General features: G+C 43.6%; 1 protein-coding gene across 1 annotated transcript in view; it reads left to right on the top strand.

The window, feature by feature from the left end:
• Nucleotides 1-16312, top strand: part of sema6bb (sema domain, transmembrane domain (TM), and cytoplasmic domain, (semaphorin) 6Bb) — a gene marked incomplete at its 3' end in the record, with an annotated part of 302720 nt that overhangs the window by 272570 nt on the left and 13838 nt on the right. The gene's annotated exons all lie outside the window — the stretch shown is intronic.

The raw sequence follows: 16312 nt of genomic DNA, 5'->3' as shown, positions 1-16312 counted from the left end.
GCTATGTACAAGGCTTGCATATTCTCCGGATACCCAAGCTAACACTATCGTTACCACACGTCTACCACAGCTTTTTGGACCAACAGGACGGTAACGCTCAAGGCTTATCATTATTGTTATCCCAGCAGCAGGTACGCTTATTGACTCTTTTTCACGGATCATTTATTTATTATGTCGCCTTCACATTGAACTTCGTATACATCACCCCATTGTGATGTTTTTTGTTACATTATATCTGACAAGGTTTGTATGGTTAAGATACAGTAATTGTGTTGTTGTTGTTGTTGTTGTTGTTGTTGTGCTTGGTCTTAGAGCCAGCTGATGTTTTATCGGTATCGGACTATTCTATTAGTGGAAGGGAGGGGGGAGGGAATGGGGTTTGTTGATGTATTATTTTTTCCTTTTCATTCATCTCGCTCTGCTTTATTTTTGTTTTCTCGCTCTTTGACGGGATTCTATAGGACCTTAACACATGAATATGGGGCTTTTCTACTTTTTGACTCCAGACGACCTACAGAGAGTTATACAGCAGCTTTTTTAGATTATGGCTAATTTAAATGTCTTGATCTGGAATACAGGGGGTCTTAATGCCTCAAACCGTCTCACTCAGACGCAACCTGCCCTCCCTATCCCACTTCACCCTCTCCTCTGACCAGGCCTGGACTGGCCATCTGGCATACCGGGCATTTGTCCGGTGGGCCGACGCATATTTGGGTCGTTATGATTTGATTAAAACAAAAATTATAAAAAAAAAAATACATGACCCAAATATATGACTGAGAGGGGGTTGGTACATGACTGAGAGGGGGCTGGTACATGACTGAGAGGGGGGCTGGTACATGACTGAGAGGGGGGCTGGTATACATGACTGAGAGGGGGCTGGCTGGTACATGACTGAGAGGGGGCTGGTATACAGGACTGAAAGGGGGCTGGTACGTGACTGAGAGGGGGCTGGTACATGACTGAGAGGAGGCTGGTACATGACTAAGAGGGGGCTGGTACATGACTGAGAGGGGGCTGGTACATGACTGAGAGGGGGCTGGTACATGACTGAGATGGGGCTGTGGTACATGACTGAAAGGGGGCTGTGGTTCATGACTGAGAGGGGCTGTGGTACATGACTGAGAGTGGGCTGTGGTACATGACTGAGAGGGGGCTGGTACATGACTGAGAGGGGGCTGGTATACATGACTGAGAGGGGGCTGGTACATGACTGAGATGGGGCTGGTATACAGGACTGAGAGGGGGCTGGTACATGACTGAGAGGGGGCTGGTACATGACTGAGAGGGGACTGGTATACAGGACTGAGAGGGGGCTGGTATACATGACTGAGAGGAGGCTGGTACATGACTGAGAGGGGGCTGGCTGGTACATGACTAAGAGGGGGCTGGTACATGACTGAGAGGGGGCTGGCTGGTACATGACTGAGAGCGGGCTGGTACCATGTTTTTTAACTTACATTCTTTTAACGTGCATTCTTTCGTCGGTTAAGTTTAGGCATTGTTTTTCGGAGTTGGTTAAGGTTAGGGTTAAGTTTAGGCATTGTTTCGGAGTTGGTTAAGGTTAGAAGGGTTAAGTTTAGGCGCTGTTTCGGAGTTGGTTAAGGTTAGAAGGGTTAAGTTTAGGCGCTGTTTCGGAGTTGGTTAAGGTTAGAGTTTGTCGCAGAGAATGGCAATAGAATGCAGCCTATTTCCGCACTGCCGCTCTCTCGCGCTGCCGCGGTCACATGGGCGTAGTGGCCAATCAGAGAAACGCTGAACACAAGTTGGTTGCCTAAAATATTCACGCGTCCAGGCCAGGACGCAAGTCATAAATACACTAGACTCACTAGAGGGTGACTTGACGGGGGGGGGGGGGGCCCTGAGAATTGGCCCCAGGGGAGGTCACCGGGATAAAATAGCTCCCTCAGCTGTCGTAAACTGACCGATTGTCAGTCACAAGGGAGGGGGTCGAAGATGACTCTGCCCTGCCCAAGTGAGAACCAAGTGTTGAGATCAGAGGTTCTGTGTAGGATTGTTAGTAACTGTCTAACTGTACATATGGCTGTTTACACTAGTAACTGTTTACCTGCATATATAACTGTCTCCACCAGTGACTGTCTTGTTGCATATATATATCTGTTCCCACTAGAGGGCGCTCTAGGCGGAGCCACCCAGGTACACCACCTTGTGGCGAGTATAAAAGCAAAGGTATACTCCCACTTCGTTCTTTCCCCCATGCCTCTCAGAGAGAGGAGACCTGTATGTTACTGCTGCTTTCCATGTGAATAAAAAGGAACAACGCCAGTTAAGGCTCAAGATAGAAACCATGCCTCTTGACCACATTATTGTCGCCCTATAGTCGAATTCTGTTAACACCAAGTGTCAGCAGAAACGTGTTGGTACAAGCTTTAGAAGGTAATTTATGACTTCACAGGACCACAGTTTAAAGGAGGCAATCTGGTTCTGTCCGGCAGCTGGCCGGAGGGTCTCTGCTGAAAACAGAACAGTGCCACTTTGGAGGACGGTCTCGCCTTAAGAGATGCTATATCCAAAATCAGGAAAAAGTTAATTAATTAGCCACTGGTGGACCACTGAGTCAAATGGTTACAAAATAACTTGTTATTCTTATAAGCAAATCACATAGATATGAAACACCTATTAGCAAAATATAGACTATACTGGTTCTAACTGTAGGTTGTAAAATAACATTATCCCAGGGTATTTTATTCTAGAGTACAATAAATAAATATGCATTGAAATTATGGTACATGCTCTTGTATAAAGCCAACTGGCACAGACACTATTGTTTAAAGAACATCTCCACCCACAGGTTGTGAAAATGTGATAAATGCAAGTTGAGGACCTTTCTGGTCACCTGAGGGGATCTCTGGTTAGTGCATTTACAATCTGTGATAGATGGCACCCTTTGGTCACATCAATTCATCTTATACTTAAAATACATGTTTTGATAAACTAGCAATGGGTGATAATTACTCCTGAAATATCCCTTCTAGTCAAATTCAACAGCTTATATTTCAGGCAAGCCATACAGGAAGGCTTCTTAAAAGATATACTTCAATTGAATCTACTGCTTTGAAATAAAGCAATCTACTATCTGTGAAATGATTTATAAACACTGTTTTCAGCAAGAACACCAGTAATATTTTCAGGAGAGGTCTCTCTGTGCCCGTGGTGGAATGTTAAAAACAGATTATTTATTTCTAAATGTAAAAATAGTGAATCCAAATAGGCTAAATTGTAAAACGTTAATTCTCTTAAAGGGAAAAAGGGGCAGGCTTATCTGGCTTGCCGAAGCGACACCTCCCAGTTCAGCATCATTTCGATGAAGAACTCGGAGGTGCGGCCTAGAGTGTATAGGAAACAGCACGGAATTTATGTCTGTATTGGTACACTGCGATCAAACTGGTTTTATCCCGGGGCGTCTGGCTGCAGATAATCTTAGGAGGCTGTTGCATGTAATCGATAACAGTAAAGACAATACAACTCCATCCACAGTTCTGTCTTTGGATGCCATGAAGGCGTTTGACAGACTTGAGTGGTCATACCTGTGGAAGGTACTTGAGGTCATGGGTCTTGGAAAGAGTTTTATTCATATGATTAAAGTCCTGTATGCCTCGCCGTCTGCGATGATACTGACAGGCAAAAACTGTTCCACACTCTTTCCAGTCTCCAGATCTTCTAGACAGGGTTGCCCTCTGAGCCCGGGACTGTTCGCGCTTTCCCTCGAACCTTTGGCCCAATTTATTAGGCAATCGGAGGACATCGTCCCCATAATGGTCAACAATACTCCACACAAAATTGCTCTCTATGCGGATGACCTGCTGATTTTCATGGACGACCCCTCCCGGTCGGCCACAAAATTATTGAGGATAATCGACGACTTTGGTAAATTGTCAGGTTTTAAGATTAACTGGAACAAATCAGCCTGCCTACCTCTTAATGAACTGGCCAAGGCGGTACGACTACCAGCTGATATCCCCATAGTAGAACATTTTAAATACTTGGGCATAGAGATATTCCCCACGCTGAACCAAACTACTAAGTACAACTTCACGGGTACTTATGATAAAATACGCCAGGATCTAGACAGGTGGTCGTCCCTTCCTAACTCCTTACAAGCCCGGGCTTCCATAATCAAAATGAACATCCTGCCTAGGATAAATTTTATTAGCTCAATGCTCCCCCTGCCCCCTCCAATAGACCACTGGCGCAAGGTACAATCGATGGTATCTAAGTTTGTCTGGAATAACAAACGCCCGAGAATCAAAAGGGCTACTACTCAACGTAGGAAACAAGATGGGGGCCTCGCAATCCCTGATTTTAAACTTTATTTCTGGTCCTTTTCACTGAGACCTCTGATGTGCTGGCTAGACCCTGTAGAGGCTGTATCGTGGCGCTCCTTAGAAGCGGCGGCGGTGTCTCCGCTAAGATTGCAGGATGTAGTGTACTCCACTGTCTCTATTGCGAAATGCCGGCTGAGGTATGGACCGATCATAACTCACGTGATCCAAACGTGGCGTAATGTACAGAGGTCGTGTGGGGTTAAATGCCCTTGGCACCTGGACTCTCCAATTTTTAATAACCAGCAATTACTTGTTGGACACAAGCCGGTTAATATTCCTCAATGGCAAAGGAGGGGAGTGCATACTCTGGAGGATATTTATGATAAGAACGGCCTCCGTGCGTTTCAGGACTTAAGAGAATTTTATGATCTTCCCGGCGAGTCCTTCTTTCTTTACCTTCAACTAAGGTCAGCACTGAGGGCGCATGGCGTACCGTGGGCTCAAGCCTTGCACCCACACCCCTTCCTCAGGCTCATAGTGGACAGGACGACATCCAGAGGGTTTGTCTCCGACTTTTATACGCTCTTAATTCAATCCACGTATAAAAATTTATCATTGGATACAATCTGGCGTGTGGATATCCCGGAGATGGACCCCGAGTTTGACTGGGATGATGTTTGGGCAAATGTGGCATTATCTTCCCGCAACCCCAATCACCAGCAAATTAATTTTAATTATATTCATAGGACCTATCTTACACCTAGGAAGCTATTTGCTATGGGACTGATAACCGACTCTCGGTGCACTTTGTGCTCTCAAAAGGCCACTGGCACTTATATGCATATGTATTGGGATTGCCCACCAGTGGCCCGCTTCTGGAGGTCAATAACGGACAAACTTTCAGATCTGTGTGGCTTAACTATCCCATTCACAGCTGTTACGCTACTCCTGAACGATATAACGACACTACCCGCGTCCGTACAACTGAAAAGGGTTGTCCTAGCGGGCGTCACAGCAGCGAAGAAGCTAATAGCAATGAGATGGAAGGAGCCTGAGAAGCTTACAATGATTAACTGGTCCCTAACTCTATTGGATGTGATTTATCTTGAGATATCCACAGCCCGGGTGATTGGGGTGGGGCAGGCTGGAATTGACCTGTGGTTCGCAGCAGCTGAGAAGGTAAAGACCGCAGTGTGCGGCTGAGCGGGGTTGGGGTGCGTGTTCGGGTGAGTCCGGCGGTCTCTTGGGAGGGGGAGGAGGAAATGTTTCTGTCTGTCTTGTCCCTTGTCTTGTCATCTTGAGTTTAGCTGGGGATATTATGGGGGGGCAGCTATTTAACTATTTCTTCACTGTTTGGCCACTTTTACACGGTCTCTGTGAGTCTATGGAACACCTCTACAGGTTTTTGTTTTTTCATGAAGGTTCATTGCTCTGTTTTCAGGTCGTGTTCCCCCAAAAAATGGTCCTTGTGGTGGGTTGGAGATGTACGTTTTATTAATATGGGGTCACACGGCCGGGAATCGGGGCTGAACACTGGGAAAGACCATTTATTAGATAGTACCCCGTGGAATTAATTTAGTAGGTTGAACTCTGGTTTCTTTTCTCTTGTCTGTATAATTGTTAGTCTGTATTATTATTATTGTTTTTGTTATTTTCTTGTGAAGTTCTATGTATTGTGATTGTGGTTAATGTGTTGTCTTGTTTCGTGAGAATGTCAATAAAAAAATTTGATCAAAAAAAAAAAGGAAACAGCACGGAGACACAGAGAGACACACAAAAACGGACAGAACGAGAAGACGAGACCAGAATTGTACGTTGATGAAGGCTCTCCGCTCCTGTTGCTGAACTACTGCTCCATGCTGATTAAGACCAGAACCAGCTGAAATACTTTTGTAACACTGGGAAATCCAGAAAAGAGTGTGTATTATGATATTCAGAGAGCTTTAAGACTGCCATCACCAGGAAGCCTTAAATAAAGCTCTGTAGAATACCACTCCAAATCGCTCTGTGTGGACTCGGTTCTTCTGCATTCCGCTGAACCGGTGGTCGACCCAGACACGTAGCCAGAGAAGACCAGAGTGCTAATCAATTATACGACAACTGCTTTTTTGATTTGATTAGATTTGTATTTGGAAATTAAAAACACATCATAAAAACAAATGATCTTGACCAATTTGTATTCCTGAGGATATAACCTAAAAGCATTCATTAAAACACTTATTTCCAAGGTGCTCCTTGATGGAAGACATAAAAACACAGCACATAGCTCAACTGCAAATTTTTGCTCAACTGCAAAAATGTATGCCTACTTATGTATTAGTCTACAGAGGAAAACACATTCACAACAGGCAGCAACATTTATTTTCAGCCAAGTATGGTAATAAGGTAACTATTAGGATATATATTGTATGGATTACTTACTCTTAGTTATAACTTATTACTATCTGTGGTAGCTCTAGTCTCCACCTACACAAATTGTTTTTGTGCTGTCCATTGATCATGCACCTTCACATGGTAGGCACATTAACTGTAGGTCAAACTCGCCAAACAAACAAGCACACCATTGATTTAATTGCCATATAAATCACATACAAAGATCTAACTATTACTCCTATCTGAACATGAATATAAAACAAGAAGGTGATCTATTAACTGGGTAAACCTTATGCAATATTCATCATTGATATTTGAAATCTGTATGAACTGAGTAGTTAGTATCAAATGAAATAAGATGGAACAGCTCCATGCATTCATTGAATAAACAACTATTTGCTCATTACCAGTATGGTATTATTTAAATTGTACAGCTTTTTGCACATCTTTGTCATGGAATTCCAACAATTCTGGACCTGAATGTACCAGTTAATTGTAATCATCTCTCTCCTTATGTCTAGTCAAGCCAGGATGTGGAGGAGAGAGACAGGGATGAACAGGCTATAGACTAATTTGCCCATCCTGAGCCTGCTATGATGCAGATGTTTTTACATCACCACCCAAAACAAGATTCAGCCAAGAGTGAGTGAGTACACTGGTCCACTTGCACTGGTACACTTGTCCATGGCACTTACTACCCAGCTTTGTAGTGGTTTGGGGGAATAGTACAGTAGGTACGCATATTCCTCTCCTTACCCCCCTCAGATATCCACGTCTCTGAGCGGATCTCGGCCTGTCATCTCCGCCTGGATGACGACCAACCACCTCAAACTGAACCTAAGCAAAACAGAATTGCTCCACCTGCCGGCCAAATCCTCCCCCCTGACCGACCTTTCCATCACAGTTGAGAATGCAGCTGTGACCGCGTCCCGACCGCCAAGAACCTTGGTGTTGTCCTCGACGACCAGTTGAACTTCTCTGCTCACATCGCAGCGACAACCAGAACCTGCAGATTCCTCCTGAGCAACGTCAGAAGGATCCGCCCCTTCCTGACAAAAGAAGCCGCCCAACTCCTCGTCCAATCAACAGTCATCTCCCGCCTCAACTACTACAACGCACTGCTTGCTGGCCTCCCGGCCACTGCCACCAAGCCACTTCAACTCATTCAGAACGCAGAGGCCCGCCTGATCTCAAACCTACCAAAGTCAGCCCATGTCACCCCACTTCTTAGGGACCTGCACTGGCTCCCCATTGCTGCATGAATCCACTTCAAGGCCCTCGACCTGGCATACCGTGCGGCAAAGGGAACCGTTCCCGCCTACCTCCGGTCAATGGTCTCTAACTACACACCCTCAAGACCCCTACGCTCTGCATTTTCTGGCCGTCTCAGACCCACTCCTATCCGAGCTCTGGGAGGGTCATCAAGGAGAACCTGCCTTTTCTCAGTCCTTGGAATGATCTCTGCAGTTAATCTGTAATGTACATTCGTTTTGGCATTGTGAGCAGAATCAATGCTGCTCCGATCTGTCCGCTTCCTCCTCTGTTGTGTGTGTAAGCGCAGTAGCGCCGCCCACAAAGCACTGAAAGCAGTCTTCTCTGGGAATACGTCACACGCAACAGAGTAGGCCTACCGTAGTATTCGGTGCAACACGCCAGTCAATTTAACTACATGCTTATTTGTTCTGTGAAAAACAATAAAACCAGGACATTTTCATGAATTTATAAAAAAAAAAACGGACGCCCCGGACAGGGCGTGAAAAGAGGACATGTCCGGGCAAAAGAGGACGTTTGGTCACCCTAGGTTAGGGGAAGGATTCATTCATATGATCAAAGTACTTTATGCAGCCCCCTCAGCCATGATCTTAAAGGAAAACTCCAACATTTTGGGAAATTAGCTTATTTAACATCTTCCCTGGAGTTAGACAAGAAGATACATACCTTTTTCGTCTCTCTGCATGCATTGGGCTTAGGGAACGCCTGGACCATTAGCCTAGCTTAGCTTCATCACTGGAAGTGGGGCAGACATCTAGCCTAGTTCACTACAGTCAGGAAATATACAATCAAATACAATCAAAATACAACTCCCAAATGTTCCTGTAAACATGTTGTGACCTGTGTATTTACCACGTCTCCCAGTCACACAAGTCACACGAGTCTCCCAGTCACACAAGTCACACGAGTCTCCCAGTCACACAAGTCTCCCAGTCACACAAGTCTCCAAGTCACACAAGTCACACAAGTCTCCCAGTCACACAAGTCTCCCAGTCACACAAGTCTCCAAGTCACACAAGTCTCCCAGTCACACAAGTCTCCCAGTCACACGAGTCTCCAAGTCACACAAGTCTCCAAGTCACACAAGTCTCCCAGTCACACAAGTCTCCCAGTCACACAAATCTCCCAGTCACACAAGTCTTCAAGTCACTTGTGTGACTGGGAGACTTGTGTGACTTGTGTGACTGGGAGACTCATGTGACTTGGAGACTTGTGTGTCTGGGAGACTTGTGTGACTTGGAGACTTGTGTGACTGGGAGACTCATGTGACTTGGAGACTTGTGTGACTGGGAGACTTGTGTGACTTGGAGACTTGTGTGACTGGGAGACTTGTGTGACTTGGAGACTTGTGTGACTGGTAGACTCATGTGACTTGGAGACTTGTGTGACTGGGAGACTTGTGTGACTTGGAGACTTGTGTGACTGGGAGACTTATGTGACTGGGAGACTCATGTGACTTGAGTGACTTGGAGACTTGTATGACTTGGAAACTTGTGTGACTGGGAGACTTGTGTGACTGGGAGACTTGTGTGACTTCGAGACTTGTGTGACTGGGAGACTTGTGTGACTTGGAGACTTGTGTGTCTGGGAGACTTGTGTGACTTGGAGACTTGTGTGACTGGGAGACTCATGTGACTTGGAGACTTGTGTGACTGGGAGACTCGTGTGACTTGGAGACTTGTGTGTCTGGGAGACTTGTGTGACTTGGAGACTTGTGTGACTGGGAGACTCATGTGACTTGGAGAATTGTGTGACTGGGAGACTTGTGTGACTTGGAGACTTGTGTGACTGGGAGACTTGTGTGACTGGGAGACTCGTGTGACTTGTGTGACTTGGAGACTTGTATGACTTGGAGACTTGTGTGACTGGGAGACTTGTGTGACTGGGAGACTTGTGTGACTGGGAGACTTGTGTGACTTCGAGACATGTGTCACTGGGAGACTTGTGTGACTGGGAGACTCGTGTGACTGGGAGACTCATGTGACTGGGAGACTTGTGTGACTGGGAGACTTGTGTGACTTGTGTGACTTTGAGACTTGTGTGACTGGGAGACTCGTGTGACTTGTGTGACTTGGAGACTTGTGTGACTTGGAGACTTGTGTGACTGGGAGACTCATGTGACTTGTGTGACTTGGAGACTTGTGTGACTGGGAGACTTGTGTGACTGGGAGACTTGTGTGTCTGGGAGACTTGTGTGACTGGGAGACTTGTGTGACTGGGAGACTTGTGTGACTTGTGTGACTGGGAGACTCGTGTGACTTGTGTGACTGGGATATGTGTTAAATACACAGGTCACAACATGTTTACAGGAACGTTTGGGAGTTGTATTTTGATTGTATTTGATTGTATATTTCCTGACTGTAGTGAACTAGGCTAGATGTCTGCCCCACTTCCAGTGATGAAGCTAAGCTAGGCTAACGGTCCAGGCGTTCCCTAAGCCCAATGCATGCAGAGAGATGAAAAAGGTATGTATCTTCTTGTCTAACTCCAGGGAAGATGTTAAATAAGCTAATTTCCCAAAATGTTGGAGTTTTCCTTTAACAGGGAAGATCTGCTTGCCACTTTTCTCTGTCTCACGGTCTTCTAGACAGGGTTGTCCTCTTAGTCCAGGACTATTCGCCGTATCTCTCTAACCTCTAGCTCAATACATAAGACAATCTCAGACGATCTCCCCTGTTTCGACTTCACCATATTATATTAGCTTATACGCAGATGATGTGCTTTTGTTTATGCATAACCCCGCTGTTTCTCTACTTCATCTTCTCAGCATAATAGATGACTTTGGCAGTCAATCCGGTTTTAAAATCAACTGGCCAAAATCCGCCTTTCTACCCCTTAATGAGGCTGCCAAGTCTACCATCCGTCCTGCAAATATCCTCATGGTGGAGCATTTCAAATGTCTTGGGGTCGAAATATTTCCTACTATTAACCAGACGGTGAGATATAATTACTCCAGCTTATGTGACAAGATTACCAATGACTTCAGTAGATGGTCCAAATGAAAAAACTCATTACAAGCCTGCGCTTCAATAATTAAAATGAATATTCTACCTAGAGTTAACTTTATCAGTTCCATGCTCCCTCAAATATTATTTTCAAGCTTTTTCATTAAGACCTCTGATTACTTGGTTTGACCCACAGGCAGCCGTATCCTGGCGACCACTGGTCTCCCCATATAGACTTCAGGATATTGTTTATACCAACGTTTCTACAGTGCAATCTACGATTTGGCCCTCTTATCACACATGTGATTCAGATATGGCGTGATACCCAGAAGTCATGTGCTAACCATTCTCAGTGGCATACTCATACCCCTTTATTTAACAACAATCTGCTACTTATAGGCAACAGCCTATTAGGTTTTCCAGATGGGAGAAGAAAGGCATTCATCCATTAGGGGATATTTTTGATAACTTTGGTGTCCGTTCATTTCAAGATATATCTAGCTGGTATGATCTCCCCAGAACCTCTTTTTTCTTTTATCTACAAATTAGGGCAGCGTTAAAGGCTTATGGGGTGCCGTGGGCCAAACCATTAGAACATCACCAATTTCACAAATTATTTTATGACAAGGGTACATCGAGGGGCTTTGTCTCTGCTTTCTATCGCCACTTACTTATGTCCTCTTATAAGGACCTCTCCCTCGACACAATCTGGAGAAGGGATGTGCCGGGACTGGATATACAGTAGACTTTGATTGGGAGTTGGTCTGGGAAAATATTTGTCTATCCTCTCGCAATCCAGACCACCAACAGATTCACCTAAATTATGTTCACAGGACTTATCTAACTACCAGACGATTTAATCTGATGGGTCTCATGCCTGATTCTCAATGTACCGTATGTAACTGCAGCTATGGTTAACAGTTGGTTAATATAGTTATTTATGTTTACAATTTATATGCTTATTTTGTATAATAGTAATAATACACTCAATTGCTTTTCAATATATTTCTTATTTGTTTTATATAAGATATATATTAGTGGCGCACTGTTTTTCTATTTTATGTGCAATTACCACATCTCACGAGAGTTGACGCACCTGGTATCCGGTGACGTGTTTCCGCCTTCTCTCTCTTGCGTTGGACCATGAACTTGAATGGTAATGGAATTACCTGGCGTTCTAATAAGTAAAGAACAATCCATCACGCCAACGAAACAAGACAATCTTCCAAGAAACTGACAGAAGACATACTACAGTAACGCATCGATGTTCTCATGTACTGGCACGCAGCCAATAAGGTATTGATTGATGGAGATAATATTTGTGGTATATGTTTAGTGACGTTCCGACCATTGGTAATGGACTTGTGATAGTAATAGTATCTTTTGTATGCATTTGTATTCATACAGATTTTACGGTTTGGATGAGGTTGGATCAAGCTTCTTCATTAAAATCAGTCCAAGAAATCAACTTGTGTTTTGCGTCGTGCCGAGGATGTCACACCGTATGTCCACTTGGTGCTACTGGAACATTTATGCATATGTACTAGGAATGTCCACCAGTTGCAATTTTTTGGAAAAATTTTACCTCTCAACTATCAGATATTTTCTCCTTGACTATACCTGTATCTCCCTCTGTGTTGCTTCTGAATGACATGTTTCAGTTGCCAACTACTACACATGTGAAAAGACTAATTCTTGCTGGCCTCACAGCTGCCAAGAAGCTGATTGCCACACGCTGGATACACCCGGGCAAGCTCTGTCTAAGTGTGTGGATCCTCACTTATCTCGACGTGATCTACTTGGAGATATCCACGGCACGTGTGATTGGGGTCAAGGAGTCTAGTGTTGCTGTCTGGTTGGCTGCTTCTGTGAAGTTGAAGGAGCGTGTATAGCCCTTGAATACTGTATATAACTCATGTAAAGGCCCTGGGATGGGGGGGGGGGGGGGGGGGGGCGAGCGAGTGTCTCTGTCCCTTTTATTTTTGGGGGGGGGGGATACATCAGGGGGGTGGGTGGAGGGTGGGTTCTTCTCGGTATGCTATAATAGTATGCTATAAAATAGCATAAATACTGTGTGATACTGCATAGAACGGATAGTGGTGGGGGGCAGCATTTCTAGCATTTAAAGGTTAGAGAAATGTGTTTGTGACCGGAAGGTTGCCAGCTCGATCCCCCAGACTGGCAAGACAAATCTGAGTGAAGAACCGAGTTAATAACTCTCTCCGGTCCCTCAATACCTACCACTGAAGTGCCCTTAAGCAAGGCACTTTCTCAGTTGCTCAGTAGCCTGGGCAGCTCCCGGGTGTGAATGTGAAGCAGAGCGTTGTTTAAAAAGAGCATCCATGCTCAGAGAACCTACCCTGGTAAATAAAGATAAGAAAAAAGATATAAGACGTGACTTTTGCATATCAAAGTTGTCTTACAGGAAGTATCCCATCACAGTAACACAATCTGACATGAAAGCCTCAAGGCAATAAAAGATACCTAATTCACTAATTCACCTTTAACCAGCACAGTAGATGTCATGGTGTCTCATACCTTTGATATTGTCTCATTATCCCACACACGTATTTCAAGTGTAGGGGAAAACATTTTATAAATACAGTAACAGAATTAATTATTTGTAACTCGGGAGAAAATGTCAGGCAGTACTGTATATCCCATATTGCAAAAATCTCATTATTGTTTCATTTACTGAAATTGCTTTATTGTGTTTGCTGTAGGCGCTGATCATTAGATCAGATTAGACTAATTGCAAGTCGTGATTAATCAAAATACATGGACACAGATCCTATAACAACGCTGCCCTTTCAACTTACGTCACATTGTTCACACATATCTCTCTATACTGTATGCGCATAACACTGCCCACTATTGTCTCATTCGCAGGGATTTTAAAGTGTTTTTTCTTTTTCGTCATATGATACACATAAACACAACAGACATGAAGGTGACTAAGTAATAATAACCATGTAGACCTGTTGACAGAGTCACCTGGGGAGCAACAATAATGGGTTCATGACGACAAGGTCCTTCTTTAGCCTTTAATCGGGGTGGTTTATTTCACATTGTATATGCACCATGAGACCTCCTCTCCGTGAGAGGTAGATGAGGAAGAGGGGGAAGAGATCGAGGGGGAGGGAACAATCCCTTATATACCCTCTTACCTGACGTCAGCTACAATAGCTACGTCTCCTTGCGCCTATAGCGCCCTCTTGTGGAACAGTTAAGCAGTTACATGCAATCATATATAACACATAAACTCAACAAGACCGTGTCGTATAAATCTGCCATGCTATATAAATCCCCAGATAACCACATTCTGTTTAATTCCTGTTACTTGTCTGTAACGAGTGCGTGAACTGAAGCCTGAATGGATGGTTCTCCTTGATGTTGTTTCACTGCAGTCTGCAGCACATAGAAGCCTTGGCCTCATTTAAAATTATTTTTTTTGCTATTTTTTCATCACATAAAGGTCTGTGTTTATCTGTTATGTGGAGCTGAGATTATCAGGAGTTTCTGCCTTTGTCCTGCAGAGCGGGTTGGTGTGGCAACCGCACATCTCCATGGATACACGGTTCGGAGGTCAGTATATTGATGTGTGTCGCAGAGACGTGGGGAAATAAATTGTGTTGTGAAAAGGCTCAGTGAATCTACAGAATGAACAAATCTCCCATTCAATTTAAGACTCTCCTGTCAAACTTGTCCCCGAATTTGAGATCCCTCGACAACCCAATTCTCCTACTTCTACTTAAGTCGAACAACTATACCACTCATAACACTCGTGTTACCAAAAACCAACATGGCAGTTCAATATAATATCAGCAATGGCCGATGGGTAGTTTAGCACAAAGACAGCGTACACTTTGGATGTGGACATTTTGGAAGATCGGAGCTCCACGGGGACCTATGTCAAGCCTTGCCCTAAATTAACATCCAGCAATTGCATATCGTCGCTGGCGGAAGAAAACCTCATAACTCCAAAAACCCAACTTTTCAGGAGATGATTGATTGATTGATTGATTGATTGATTGAAAACTTTATTAACAGATTGCAGAATGGGTACAGTACAGCTCAATACATACAATTGTTAAGGGGATGCAGACCAGAGAAAGACTTTCATCTTGTTTACATCAGGGTCCCCCATTTTCAATTCATCGTAACATATATGACATACAGATAGACAGTACTGCTACATCTATACATTTATGACATACCAGATTTGCAAATACAGTACTGTTTGTGATACGAAAAGAGTCCAGAAAAAAAGTATATACATTTGACGTAGAAACTGTACATTGGAGGAGGTTGGGTAGGTGGGGGGGGTACTAAATTCAGAATAATACTATTCAGCAGGAGGTGATTTGACTGTCAAATACCATTAGTTAAGTCATGCTCCCAGGTAGAAAATAAAACCGAAATGGCAGTACATTTAACTAGTCATTATAGGCATGGTTAGATTTGCTCAATAGCTAAAATTCCTGGTCAAGAGTGAGCCCCAACACGTTAGTGTAAGAGTAGACATTGCAGCATAGGATGCAGCCAAGAGTTATTGCCTTCTCGGTAATAGGTGGGTGAAGGTCATGAAAGGTCATGGGTGGGGGAAGGTCATGAAAAAAACGAACACCGATTTTAGGGCGAATAGAGTTACGAGGTTTAGACAGATGATCGGTTTAATGCTTTCCCATTGTTTAAACTTTGTAAAACCACACACATATGGAAGATGATCTACTGAGTTGATTTATTAAAAAAATTATAATAATGGAGTTACAAGGTTTTCTTCCGCCCGCGACGATATCCTATTTCTTGCATAAAATGTTGTCGGAAACATATTTTAGTCAACCGTTTAGCCCCAGTTGGCGTGTTTGGCTCATGAAATTCAGATCAAACTGTTAAACTAAGTTAAATTGTTAAACTAACTAAACTCAAAGATCTCACCCCAGAACCCTCCACCCGTAACCTTCGCTCTGCCAACACAAACCGCCTCCTTCCCCCCAGGACCAAGCTCCACAACATGGGCAGAGCACCACAGACCACCGCTTCCTTTAAAAGAGGACTAAAAACATACCTCTTCAAAAAAGCCTTCTCTTAGTTTTAACCTTTTTATACATGCCTTGTGTGTTTTATCCCTTTTTTCTATGTTTTTATGCCTTGTTTTTTTTAATTGCCTATGTTTTAAAAGTCTATGTTTTACCCTGTAAGCACTCTGAGATTTGGTTTCCAAATGTAGAGTGCACTATAAATTGAATGCATTATTATTATTATTATTATTATTATTATTATTATTATTATTATTATTATTATTATTATTATTATTATTATTATTATTATTATTATTATTATTATTATTATTATTATTATTATTATTATTATTATTATTATTATTATTGTTGTGAAGGGCCAGATTAAACCGAATATATATATTTATTTATATAT

This window comes from Notolepis coatsorum (assembly GCF_963971535.1).
Source record: "Notolepis coatsorum genome assembly, chromosome: 2".
Classification (NCBI taxonomy): domain Eukaryota; kingdom Metazoa; phylum Chordata; class Actinopteri; order Aulopiformes; family Paralepididae; genus Notolepis; species Notolepis coatsorum.
The sequence above is the reverse complement of the archived record's forward strand: the minus strand, read 5'-3'. Positions and strand labels throughout refer to the sequence as shown.